Genomic DNA, 13,918 nt, shown 5'->3' with positions numbered 1-13,918 from the left:
GGCCACTTTTCTTCCGAAGGCGAAGAGCCCCGTGGCACAGAGTGTTAAAGCTGCAGTACTGCAGTCCTAAGCTCTGCTCACAACCTGAGTTTGATCCCCGGTGAAAGCTGGTTCAGGTAGCCAGCTCAAGGTTGACTCAGCCTTCCATCCTTCTGAGGTCAGTCAAAGGAGTATCCAGCTTGCTGGGGGGAAAGTGTAGATGACTGGGGAAGGCAATGGCAAACCACCCCATAAAAAGTCTGCTGTGAAAATGTGAAAGCAACGTCACCCCAAAGTCAGAAACGACTGGTGCTTGCACAGGGGACTATCTTTACTTTTAAGAGCCCCATGGTGCAGAGTGGTAAAGCTGCAGTCCTGCAGTCGGAGCCCTTTGCTCATGACCTGAGTTCAATCCCAGTGGAAGCTGGTTCAGGTAGCCGGCTCGAGGTTGACTCAGCCTTCCATCCTTCCAAGGTCGGTCAAAGGAGTCCCCAGCTTGCTGGGGGGGGAGTGTAACGACCGGGGAAGGCAATGGCAAACCACCCCGTAAAAAGGTCTGCCATGAAAACATTGTGAAAGCAACGTCACCCCAGAGTCAGAAACGACTGGTGCTTGCGCAGAGGACCTTTCCTTTCCTTTCTCCTGGAGACTCCGGGCAGGCAAGAGCCGCATCAGGCAGCATGACGCAGAGGTCAAAGTGGCTGGAGCCACAGCCTCTCTCAGGCAACACGAGGCCACTAGAAGCAAGAGGAAGTGAAAGCAAGAGAAGCAGCGGGTGTTGCCTGCAGAAATTGTTCTCCTGCAGTTCTTTAGAAGGGGCCCTCTTTGTCAGAACTGGGACGAACTTCAGACGATTCCAAGACTTGTTACAACTTTATTGAAGAACTACAGTACTAGAGCAACGAGATAACAGTAATGCCAATTCTTGGCAGTTGGTTACATTTTATGCCCTCAGCAAAGCACAATAAAGCTATCATTCACACGGTTACAGACAAGTGTCTCTTTTCCCAGCATTCGTTATCAGAAGGGAGGATGCTCCCCTGTGGTGAAGGCCAAACGGCCTGTCTTCAAAGGGCACCTGTGGATGTTAAGCAGAGACTATCTGTCGCCTGCTCTACTGCCCTAAATATTTGGCATAGCTAAGAGGGCAGGGTTAATTACTGAGACTATGCACTCTATGTTAGTGTTAGGTTACAGCATGGAGTCGGTTTGGTCAAGGCAGATAGAGCAAAAGTTACAAGTTCTGACATACTGCGCCCCCTTAGCTCTTCGCCTTGGGCTTGTGTGGGTACAGTAGGTGGAATCTTTTGAGCAGTTGAGGAGCAGATACATCACTAGCCTTTACCCATTCATCACAACTCGGGGGGAAATACTTCCACCTAATAAGGTAGTACAACACACCCCGTTGGACTTTGGAATCTAAAACCTCCTGCACCTCATGGTGACTCTGACCCTTCACTAAGGTTGGAGGCGGCTCCGGAGGGCGAGGATGGAAGAACGTAGCTCCAGGATCTTTGCGAAGAAGGCTGCAATGAAAAACAGGGTGGATCTTACTCAAGGATTTGGGCAGTTCTAATTCTACAGTCACCTTGTTGATAACCTTTTTTATCCTAAAGGGTCCCAGGTATTTTAGCGCGAGTTTACGGCACCCCTGCGGGAGGGGCAAGTTCTTTGTGGACAGAAAGACAGTCTCCCCCTCTTTTAGTTCCCATTGGGGGGCGTGCTTTTTGTCAAAATGCCGCTTGTACTCCTTCTTCGCCTCCTCTAGGTTTTCTTGAATCACCCTCCACCCCTCCCGCACACCTTCCCACCATTGTTGACATGAAGTGGGTTCCGGAGATCCGGATGGCAAGGGAAGGTTGGGGAAGGGCTTCCCTTCGTAACCGTTGACTATTTGGAAGGGAGAGGTTTTGGTGGAGGAATGAAGGCTGTTGTTGTACCCATATTCTGCGAAGGGGAGTAGTTCCACCCAATTTGTTTGTTAGTAATTGATATAGCATCTCAAGTACTGTTCGAGAAGCCCGTTCACTCTCTCCGTCTGTCCATCCGTCTGCGGATGGTACGCGGAGCTAAGCCCCTGCTCAATCCCGGCTAGTTTACAAAACTCCTGCCAGAAGTTGGCAACGAACTGTGGCCCGCGGTCACTAATGACCTTGTCCGGGAACGAGTGTAGGCGGACCACGTGATTAAAGAATAGCTGGGCTAATTTCTTGGCCGTGGGGAGTTTTTTTGCAGGGGATGAAGTGGGCTTGTTTGGAAAACGTGTCTACCACCACTAATATCACCGTTTTCCCTTGAGATGGGGGGAGTTCTACGATAAAATCCATCGAAACTACTGCCCAGGGGCGGCTTGCCGTTGGGAGGGGAACCAAGTGACCAGGTGGCTTCCCCCCCCTTCGCTTGGACATGATGCAGGTGGGGCAGGCGAGCACAAACTCAGAAACATCTCTTTTTAATTTTGGCCACCAGAATTGCCGAGTAATCAGATTGAGGGTTTTTACGTACCCAAAGTGGCCGGCTAGCCGGCTGGAGTGGCCCTGCTCAAGGACCTCTTTTCTTAGAGATTTCGGCACGTAAATTTTCCCTTTGTGAAACCAGAGCCCCCCTTTTCCTTTCTCTAGTCCATCGGGTCGCTTCGGCCCCTCTAACTCTGTTTCTGTGGCGAAGCGTTCCTTCTGTTGTGGGTCGGGGACCCCGGTTTGCTTTCCGGAGCGGGTAGTGACCCCCCCTGCGACGGCGGAGGGGGGAATGAGAGAGTCAATCACTTCCTCCCTCTGGCTCTCGTGCTGGGGCATGCGCGATAGCGCGTCAGCCAAAAAGTTTTTGGTGCCGGGAATGTGTTTCAGCACAAAGTCGAATTTGGCAAAGAACCCCGCCCACCGGATCTGTTTTGCAGTTAGTTTGCGGCGGCCGGTGAGGGCTTCTAGGTTTTTGTGATCGGTCCAAATCTCGAAAGGGACTCGGGCTCCCTCTAGCCAGGATCTCCACGTTTTGAGGGCGAACATTACTGCAAAAGCCTCTTTGTCCCACACTGACTAATTCCTCTGTTCATTTGAGAATTTGTGTGAGATGTATGCACAGGGACGGAGTTCCCCCCCCCTCATTTCTTTGCATTAATATGGCTCCTATGGCGACGTCGGAGGCGTCACATTGCACCACAAAGGGCTTCAGTTCATTGGGGTGAGCCAGTATCGGTTCAGAGGTGAATAGTTGTTTGAGCTCCTTAAAAGCCTGGTGGCACTCCGGCGTCCACGTTAGGCGCGCGCCGGGTTTTTTCGCCTCGTCCCCTTTTCCCTTCGTCTTGAGGAGCTCGGTGAGGGGGAGCATTACTCGGGCGAACCCCTTAATGAATCCGCGGTAAAAATTTGCGAACCCAAGAAATGATTGTAGCTGCCGTCGGGTTCGAGGGGGTTCCCAATCTAGAACCGCCTGAATTTTTGCGGGATCCATCGCTAGTCCCTCCCCGGACACCCGAAACCCCAGATAGTCTAGTTCCGTTTTGTGGAACTCACATTTTGACAGTTTAGCATACAATTTGTTCTTGCACAGGGTGGTTAACACTTTTCTCACCAATGGTACATGCGATTCAAGGTCCTTAGAATAAATAATGATGTCATCCAGGTACACCACCACCCCCTTGTACAAAAACTCCCTCAACACCTCATTAATAAAGTTCATGAACACCCCTGGCGACCCTTGAAGTCCAAAGGGCATTACTAAGTATTCGAATTGTCCCATGGGTGTGTTGAAGGCCGTTTTCCACTCGTCCCCCTCTTTAATCCACACGCGGAAGTACGCGTCGCGGAGGTCGAGTTTGGTGAAAATTTTACCCTCGGCCACAGTGTTCAATAGGTCCTTTATCAGTGGGATCGGGTAGGCATTCGACATGGAAATCCCGTTTATCCCACGAAAATCTGTGCAAAGCCTCAGCCCCCCATCCTTTTTCTTTCGGAATAGGACCGGGGCTGCGTGGGGGGTCGTGGCCGGCCGGATGAACCCCCGTTTCAAATTTTTGTCAATGAATTTTCTCAGTTCGGCTTTCTCCGCCCACCCCATCGAGTACAGTTTCGCCTTGGGCAGCGTCTGCCCTGGGATCAGTTCGATGGCGCAGTCTGTAGGGCGGTGCGGAGGAAGCTCGTCCGCCTCCCGCTCACTAAAAGCTTTCCTCAGGTCCCTGTATTCCTTGGGGATCGATCCTATCTCCTCAAGAGTGAGGCAGAGTCGTTCGTTTTGTGGAGGTGCTTTCGGGCCCCACTCAGTCCTCCAATGGTGGTGTTCACACCGCCAGTCCGGGAATCGCACAATTTGCTCAGCCCATCGAATGTCCGGTTGGTGCTTGGCGAGCCACCCTGCCCCCACTACTATGTCAAAGGAGCAGGACGGGGCTATAACAAAAGTTTCTATCCCCCAATGCTCCTCCGGCCCCACTGGGGTCGCCTGGGTCTCCAGGGTACATGGCTCCCCTCTCATGGTTGACCCGTCCATCTGTTCAAATTGGATGGGGTGGGGAAGGGGAGATGTGGCCAGTCCTAACGCCTCCACCAGGCGCGGGGTGATAATGTCTTGGGTGCACCCGGAGTCAATCAGGGCGCGGGCGTGCATAAAGCGCTTAAGGTTGGGGTTCAGGAGGGTGACCGCCATGAACAATAACCCCCCGGTAACTCTCACCGTCAGTAGTGCCGGCGTTTCCTGGACCTGCTTTGCGGCACCGATCAAAGCAGGTCGCTGTCGTTTCCCGCCGACTCCTGGTCCCAGGATTCCTCGCTGGACTCCTCTATGGTGGTACCATCCTCGTCAATCACCAGGGAGGTGGCGACGGCGCCCCAACTGGGCTCCTTGGAACGGCTGCCTTTCTTCTTCTGCGCGGTGGGCGTCGATTTGGGTTGAACGGGTGTCGGCGTCGGCTTCACCGGGCAGTTGGCGGCTAGGTGATTCGGGTCCCCGCACCTGAAGCACTTCCGAGCCGCGGTTGTAGGGGTCGAGGTTGCGGGGGCCCGCTTCCCTTCGGGTTTGCTGGATGCGGGACTCGGCTTCCCCCCCTTCTTGCCTTGCTGCTGGCGCCGCATCCCAACATATTGGAGGTCGGTCTCTACCTCCCCCGCCAGCTGAATCCATCCTACCAAGGTATCGGGTCTCCCTTGGTGGTAACACCGGTCAAGGATGTTCGCGTTCAGTCCGTTTTTGAACGCGGTGTACTTCATTACTTCGTTCCAACCCCTGGCCGCCGCACAGTGGCCCATGAATTCGGTGGCGTACTCTCGCGTCGTGCGGTTCCCTTGCTCGATCCTTTGTAGCGCCTCGATGGCTTTTTCCTCCCTCAGGGGGTCTCCGTACTGGCGGAGCATTGCCTGTAGGAAGTCGGCCACCGTGGCCAGCTCGGGCTTCCTTCCCGTGTAGAGCCCCACGTACCATTTCCGCGCCGGTCCTCGTAATTTGGAGGCGATATGGTCGACCCGGCTCGCCTCTGTGGGGTAACCTGCTCCCCAGTGCGTAAAAAACGTGTTGCACTGGATGGTGAAGTACTCGACTTCGTCCCCGTCCCCATCGAAGGTAATCTTCAATTCTCTGGCCCCTCCGCCCTCTCCCCCGGCCGGGGCGGCGGGGGCCGCTGGAGCCGGTGCTACCGGAGCGGCGGGGGCCGGGGCCGCCGGGGCAGCGGGTGTGGGGGGCGCCGGTGCTGGTGGCGCAACCGGAGCCGTTGGAACCCCGGGGGGTGCGGGTGGTGCGGGCCCGCCCGGCGGCGAAGCCGGAGGGGCGGCCGGCGGTGGTCCTACGGGACCACCTCCCCCCGGAATCGGGGCCACTGGCACGGCGCCCTGGAGCGTGCGTATCTGGTCGCGAATCGCTCCTAGATTCTGCTGCATCTCCTCGGCCATCAGCGCCCGGGACGCGTGGACCTCGTCGTGGATTTCCTTCACCCAATCAAACAGCTCGTTGCGTAGCGTTCGGATCGGGTCTCCACCGCCGTAGGTGCCGAGCCCCTCGTCTCTGGCCTCTTCCTCGTCTCCTTCCCCTCCGCCTGTGGCGAGGACCCGGTATCGCTGCTCCGCGGCCTCCATAGCTGCCGTGGACTTCCTCGGGCTCCAGGTTCGCGGGGGGAAGGCGTCGACGGAGAAGGGTGCGGGGACTTTGAGTTTACGTCTCACCCCCGTCACCTTCGGGTCGAGAGGTTCGAGTGGAATGCTGGGCTCTCCGTTGTCTGGAGCCTTTGCCGCCATCGGGTCAGGTTGCCAGTCCAGATAAGTCCCAAAAAAAGATTACTGTTATAATGTCAGAACTGGGACGAACTTCAGAAGATTCCAAGACTTGTTACAAAGTTAGGATCTTTATTAAAGAACTACAGTACTAGAGCAACGAGATAACAGTAATGCCAATTCTTGGCAGTTGGTTACATTTTATGCCCTCAGCAAAGCACAATAAAGCTATCATTCACACTGTTACAGACAAGTGTCTCTTTTCCCAGCATTCGTTATCAGAAGGGAGGATGTTCCCCTGTGGTGAAGGCCAAACGGCCTGTCTTCAAAGGGCACCTGTGGATGTTAAGCAGAGACTATCTGTCGCCTGCTCTACTGCCCTAAATATTTGGCATAGCTAAGAGGGCAGGGTTAATTACTGAGACTATGCACTCTATGTTAGTGTTAGGTTACAGCATGGAGTCGGTTTGGTCAAGGCAGATAGAGCAAAAGTTACAAGTTCTGACACTCTTGGGCGTTGTTGTTCTGCAAATTCTGTGCTGTGGGGAGACCTTCCTGGCCTCAGGCAGGCCAGACCACAAGGTGAGAGCCCCTCATCCCCTCCCATGAGGAGGGAAGTCCTGCAGGCCTGTGGCTCCAAGGCCATGGGGCTTGCAAGCCCCTTCCTTCAAAGCCCCCTGGGCCGGTTTGCAGCCCCAAGAGCACACTGGGCCCTGTGCCTCTAGCTCTCCTGCTGCAGGGATTGGGAGTGCCCTGCAAGGAACGGAGTTTGAAGCTACTAAGCTGGCCATTGCCTTTTGCCTCCGGCCTCTGACAGATGTCCTCAGAAGACCCTTGAAGGCATGAAGGTGCCCCCCTGGGTCAGGATGCTCAGCCGCCCACGGGTTCTGCTTGCTGGGGGGGGGGGGGGGAAGAGGGAGCTGGGGGGCGGGGTGGTCCATCAGTCCATGGGTGAAGAAGTACTTCCTTTTATCTGTTTTAACCTGTCTGCTCAGCAATTTCATTGAATGCCCATGAGTTCTTGTATTGTGAGAAAGGGAGAAAAGTACTTCTTTCTCTACTTTCTCCATCCCATGCATAATCTTGCAAACCTCTGTCATGTCACCCCGCAGTCGACGTTTCTCCAAGCTAAAGAGCCCCAAGCGTTTCAACCTTTCTTTATAGGGAAAGTGTTCCAAACCTTTAATCATTCTAGTTGCCCTTTTCTGGACTTTTAAAAATATATATACGTTTTGAGGTGCGGTGGCCAGAATTGTACACAGTATTCCAAATGAGACCACACCATCGATTTATACAGGGGCATTATGATACTGGCTGATTTGTTTTCAATTCCCTTCCTAATAATTCCCAGCATGGCGTTGGCCTTTTTTATTGCAATCTCACACTGTCTTGACATTTTCAGTGAGTTATCTCTCTCTTGGTCAGTCTCTGCCAGTTCACACCCCATCAACTTGTATTTGTAGCTAGGATTCTTGGTCACAATGTGCATTACTTTGCATTTGGCCACACTGAACCTCATCTGCCACATTGACGCTCACTCACCCAGCCTCAACAGATCCCTTTGGAGTGCCTCACAATCCTCTCAGGTTCTCACCACCCTGAACAATTTAGTGTCATCCGCAAACTTGGCCACTTCACTGCTTACTCTCAACTAGGGATGTGCAAAAAAAAAAAATTTCGGTTTTACACGGATTCGGAAGTATACGGGGAAAAAAAATTCGGAATCCCCGTATACTCCTGAATACTGCATTCGGAATAGCTGCATATACGCTAGATGCGCGGCTGTTACCTAATATACGGCCCTATTATACCCTATGGGCTATTGAAATCAATGGCAAATAGGGTATATTTGAAACCGCATGGAGGGGAGGGGGTTTGAGGGAGAGCCCCCAAATTTACAGGGGACCTGCAGGGGACTCTCCCCTCCAACCCCCCAAGTCCCAAAAAGATTGGACCAGGGGATCCCATTCCAGGGGCACCCAAAGAGGGTGCCCCTATTCCATCATTATACCCTATGGGCCATTGAAATCAATGGCAACATAGGGCATAATTAGAGGCTACTGGGGGGCAGGGGGCTTGAGGGAGAGCCCCCAAATTTGCAGGGGACCTGCAGGGGACTCTCCCCTCCAACCCCCCCAAGTCCCAAAAAGATTGGGCCAGGGGTCCCTGTCTTTGGGCTCCCCAAAAGGCCCATTGCTAACAATGATGGGGAAAGCCCAATTAGCCACTTCCTCACTGTAATTGTCGTGGGAAAAGTGGCTCTGGGGAGCAGGGGGTTTTGAGGAGAGCCCCCCAAACTGCTTTGCAGCTTCAGGGCACTGTCCCACGCAAAACCCACAAGGCAAAAAAAAAAAATTGGACCAGGGGGTCCAATTCCTGGGGCACCCAAAGCCAAACCTAACCACATCAGAGAATCTCTATAGTACCCAAATGCACTACATCCCTCTATCTACTCTATGAACCCTGCAGGCCTGGAAGCAATATTAACCCAGTTGCCAACGTCACTGCCACACAAAACACAATCTGCTCAAGGTCTGCTCTGCAGACCTGGCTGCAGCAAACCCAGATGCCAGCTCTCCAGCCCTGCCCCAAACAACACGGGGAGAGCTGGCCAACCACAACAAGCCTGCTGGTTCTGGGTCTCTCACCCAGGTGCCAGCTTCCCTGCCACAGAACACACAATCTACAGATGCCAGCTCTCCAGCCCTGCCCCAAACAACACGGGGAGAGCTGGCCAACCACAACAAGCCTGCTGGTTCTGGGTCTCTCATCCAGGTGCCAGCTTCCCTGCCACAGAACACACAATCTACAGATGCCAGCTCTCCAGCCCTGCCCCAAACAACATGGAGAGAGCTGGCCAACCACAACAAGCCTGCTGGTTCTGGGTCTCTCACCCAGGTGCCAGCTTCCCTGCCACAGAACACACAATCTACTCTATAAAAACAAGAAAGTGACCCAGCCCACACACACCCTCGCCAACCCCCACACCAACCAGAGGTAATTTAAAAAAACCAAAACAAAACCAGCAGAATCACAAAAGGCCAAGTGTTAAAATAGTGTCCTTTTCACCAACAAGAAAGCTCAGGCCAAATAAGTCAACAACACCTCCCCCCCTAAAACCAGAACCAGGAAAAGGGGGACAAAAGTGGCCTTTTAAACAATGGAAATTAGGCCAAACAGCACCCCCCGCAAGAACCCGAAGAGAAGAGTAACAGCAGCAGCACAACACAGCAGCAACAAATCAAACACTGAATACTTTTAAAACAGTAAAAAAATTAACTTTTAACAATACAGGAACTTTGCCAACCCCTCCCCCCCAAAAAACCCCCTTCACCCTAACCCCAAGAAATCCAAGCCACCCAAATCAGGAGAAGTAAAAGGACACTGCACTTTTAAAAGTCCTCTCACTAAATTAAGATATGGGCAAATTGGCAACCCCCCCCACCCCAGGCCCCCTCCCCAAGCAGAAACCCCTAACCCCAAATAAGCTACCCCACCACCACCACCCAAATCTGGATAAGTAAAGGGACTCTAAGTCTTAAAAAGTCCTTTTACCAACTGTGACGGAACCGGCCCGATTCTGCCTTCAGACCCGGTCCCGTCAGCTCCCTATTGAGTCGCCAACTCCTGGAGGGAGCTATTTCTCCTCCTGCCCCTTGGGCTCGCTGCCACCACCTGCTCAGTCTAGGGGTTCAGATTGAGAGGAACAGGACTCCCAATCCCCCTCTCCAGCTATGAGGCCAGGCCTCAAGGTCCTCTGCCACCCTGTACTTGGGTTTCACAGAGACCTCAGCACTCCTTTGGGGCACCCCTGGAGGATTGGCACCTTATCCAACGGCATGCCTTCCCCCTTCCCCGGGGCCCCCTTCATACAGCAGCGTGGTCTGAGCGGTCGGGATCTATGTGGTACAGAGATGGACTGCCAGCATTTAAAACAGTAAAAATATTTAATTAAAAGAGAAAAAGAAAAGAAAAGAAAAGAAGAACAAAACAAAAACAGTTGCTTGTAAAAAGTTAGCACAGCACAGCACCCGCACAGCAACCAGCATGACAAAGGAAAGGTGTTTATAAACGCTTTCTACTGTCCCTGGTCTAAACTTGCCCTGTCTTGAGAATGACTTACTTGGTCTGACTGCCTGGGGCCTCACAGGCAGGAGCCTCCATGCTCACCACATGCTCGCTTGAGCGCTAGTTCCAAACTGCTTTCTCTTCCTGCTAACTCCAATCCCCAGAACAAAAGGACTTCCTGCCTCTCTAGGAGGCTTTCCCCCTAGTGTTGTTGGTTTGGCTCTGGAAGGGAGGGGGGGTTTGGAGGGAGGCTAGGCCCAAGCCTGCTTAGGAGTTTCATGTTTTCCCTCCCAATGAAGCACCAACACTGACTAAGATGGCGTTTCTCCACACCAACAATAAATAAAAACAAGAACCCCAAAATTGTCTTACCTTGTCTTCTCTAGTCCAGGGAAGTCTGGTAAGGCTGAGTGAGAGAGCAGCAGGCAGCAGCTGAAGCCAAGGGCCAGCCAGCAGCAGCACAATCTCTCACACACAGCAGCAATGGAGGAGTCCAGCCAGGAAGGAAGACTCCTTAAAAAGCCCTGCAAAGCATGCATTTGGATTGGCTGCTGGGGCTCCTCTTCCCCCTCCCCCCCCCGATCCCAGGCAGGCTATAGGAGAGGCGGGAAAAAGCAACTAAAGGCGGGAAAGTAGGCAAGCAGCTCCTTTGAGGCTGCAGAAGCTACTTTCCCGCCTTTTGAATTGACAGCCGTATACTTCCGAATAGCCATTCGTAAGTATATGGCGAGCCGTATTCGGCTGCCGTATAATGGGCGCCTATGGGGATCGGCTGCAGCCTATTCTGTATACAGCCGAATCAGTGGTGATTCGGCTGTAAATACGGTTCGGCCGAACCGAATGCACATCCCTACTCTCAACTCCAAATCATTTATGAACAAGTTAAAGAGCATGGGACCCAGTACTGAGCCCTGCGGTACTCCACTGCTTACCGTCCTCCACTGCAAAGACTGCCCATTTATACTCACTCTCTGCTTCCTATTACTCAGCCAGTTTTTGATCCACAAGAGGACCTGTCCTTTTACTCCATGACTCTCAAGCTTTCTAAGGAGCCTTTGATGAGGAACTTTATCAAAAGCTTTCTGGAAGTCAAGGTAAACAACATCTATCGGGTCTCCTTTGTCCACATGTTTGTTCACCCCCTCAAAGAAATGCAACAAGTTAGTGAGGCAAGATCTTCCCTTACAGAACCCCTGCTGAGTCTTCCTCAAGATGAGTAGCTGCAGGATTGCTTCTGAGCAGCTGGCTGCAAGTATGACATGAGGCTATAAAAACCAGCCAAGAGAGGCTGTTAGGTGTGGGCACAACATGTATGCCAGATGCTAAGCCTCCGTCTTTGCCTTGCCTAATCTTGGAACCTGATTTTGGACTGAATAATTCTGCCTGTCCTAACTCCCAATAGTCAGAGCCTGCAAGCCAGTAGAATCACAGAATTGGAAGATCCATAGAAGCCATCTAGTCCAACCCCCGCTCAATGCAGATCAGCCTAGAGCATCCCTGATGAATGTTCCTCCAGCCACTGCTTTAAGAGTGCCAGTGAGCTCACCAGCTCCCTCCCTCAGTAGCTGATTCCACTGCTGAACAACTCTGACCGTAAAAGGTTTTTCCTTATATCTGGCCAGCAGGGCCGTATGAAACCCTGTGGAGGCCCCTAGGCAGTCGAAATCTTGGGGCCCCCCTCGGAAAATATCTCTGAGTTGGAGCACCCACCCTGGGGGCGGGGCTTGCCAATTATCTCAGCGACAGAGCGCCTGCCCCACTGCAGCCTGCAGGCAACCTCAAAAGCCCCTTTGACAAAGCCGTGGGGGCAGGGCCGGATCTACATATTTTTTAAGGGGGGGCAAAAGAAAAAAATGGCGCCCCTTATATTTCCCCTTCATTTATATAAGGCAGTTTCATGTCTTTGTTCATGTGAAGTGTTGATTATAGTTGGCTGCCTGGTGGGGCCAGCCTTGATGGAGTCTATATTGCTTCTGCTGAACTGTCTGGAATGGCTAAAGCAGGACAGGGATGAAAAGCAGACCCTCACACAGGGAAGAGCAGGGGAATAAAGTCAGGATTACTGGAGAGACCAGTGAGCACAATGAATAAGGCTGGCCGCCTCCCCGCCACCTCCCTGCAGCTGCTGTTGCCTTCCCGCCACTGCCTTCCCACTGCCGCCTTCCCACCACCTCCCCGCTGCTTTCCCGCAGCTGCTGCCTCCTCGCAGCTGCCACTGCCTTCCCTCAACCTCCCTGCAGCTGCCTCTGTCTTCCCACCACCTTCCTGCAGCCGCTGCCACCTTCCGCTGCCTCCTTGCAGCTGCTTCTGTCTTCCCACTGCCTCCCCGCAGCCGCTGTTGTCTTCCCGCGGCTGCCTTCTGCCTCCCCCCCCCAAACATACTTCACCCTTAGCGCAGGGCCTGCCTCTGCTACTGAGAGAAAGAGAGAGAGAGAGAGAGCCTGCAAACCAGTCTGACTCACAGAAACAATCCAGACTCTTTCTTGCTGAACTGACTGGAGGCTCTGGAGCAGCCATCCCAGAGAAGAACTGCACACAAAACCTGGAGGGAAACTTTGCTGGGCTTCTCAAGGCACTCCCAGACAACTTGGTCTTTCCGCTGTCTCTTTCCCTTCCACCTCCCCAGGGAACAAAAGGAAGTTGTTGTTGTCCCCCCCCCCCTCATTTGCACTTGATAGAAAGAGCAGAGGCAGCCGAATGAGCAAAGGGAACTTTAAAAAAAATCTGTCTTCTGCTACTGACAGAGGCAGCCTGCAAGTTACTGAGGGGGGTGGGAAAGCAAGCTCCCAACGCAGGAAGCTTTGCAGCGATTTTGCCAGCCCAATCCATCTCTCTCCCTGTCCCACTGCTCTATGAGAGCCAGTGTTGGCTGGCCTGGTGCTGCCAGGCGGAGAAGAGGGGCTGAAGAGCTGCTGAAGGGCAAGCGAGCCTGATGGAGCCAGCTTGCCTTGCTGGTTTTCCTGCTTTGTTCTGCTGCAGGCGATTTGGATTTCTGCTTCTATGTGTGTGGGGGGGGTGTCCTGTGCCTGCTGCCCACCACTCAACCAGAGCCCAGACGGAGTTTTGCAAGGGCTTCACTTTCCTCCACACCTGACTTGGCCAAAAGTGCCTTGCAAGCCTAGCAAGCGCAGAAGCGGTTTTCTCGCTCCAGAAATGGGTTTCCCTGGGGCTGGACTGGCAGATGGGAAGGAGGCGGGGCAGGCGGACAAAGAAGGAAACAAGGAGGAGGGGTCAGGTGAAGAGGGAAGCCAAGGAGCAGCAAAGCAGAAATGAGGGGAGGGAGGGAGGGGGCGGGCGGACGAAGGGGTAAGCGATGGGGAGAAGGTGAGGCAGGCAAGCTGAGGGGAAGGGGCTGATGGAGGAAGAGGCAAATTAGCCGCGGGAGGTGGGGGGAAACTGGGGTGGGGGGAAAGCTGGCCCGGCGGCCCAAAGGCATGGGGGCCCGTAGGCAAGTGCCTCATTTGCCTAATTGTTAATCCGGCCCTGCCAGCCAGGACTTTCCCAGCCTTAATTTAAACCCATTATTGGAATTATTGGAAGACTGAAATTATTGGAATTTACCATTAGCACCAAATCGTTTTAATATGTTTTAATTGTTATACTGTTTAAGGTTTTAATTAGTTAATGCTCAATATTTGTAAATGTTTTTATTGTTGTAAGCCACCCTGAGCCTGTTT

This window comes from Heteronotia binoei, chromosome 12 (genome assembly GCF_032191835.1).
Source record: "Heteronotia binoei isolate CCM8104 ecotype False Entrance Well chromosome 12, APGP_CSIRO_Hbin_v1, whole genome shotgun sequence".
NCBI classification, from domain to species: domain Eukaryota; kingdom Metazoa; phylum Chordata; class Lepidosauria; order Squamata; family Gekkonidae; genus Heteronotia; species Heteronotia binoei.
The sequence above is the reverse complement of the archived record's forward strand: the minus strand, read 5'-3'. Positions refer to the sequence as shown.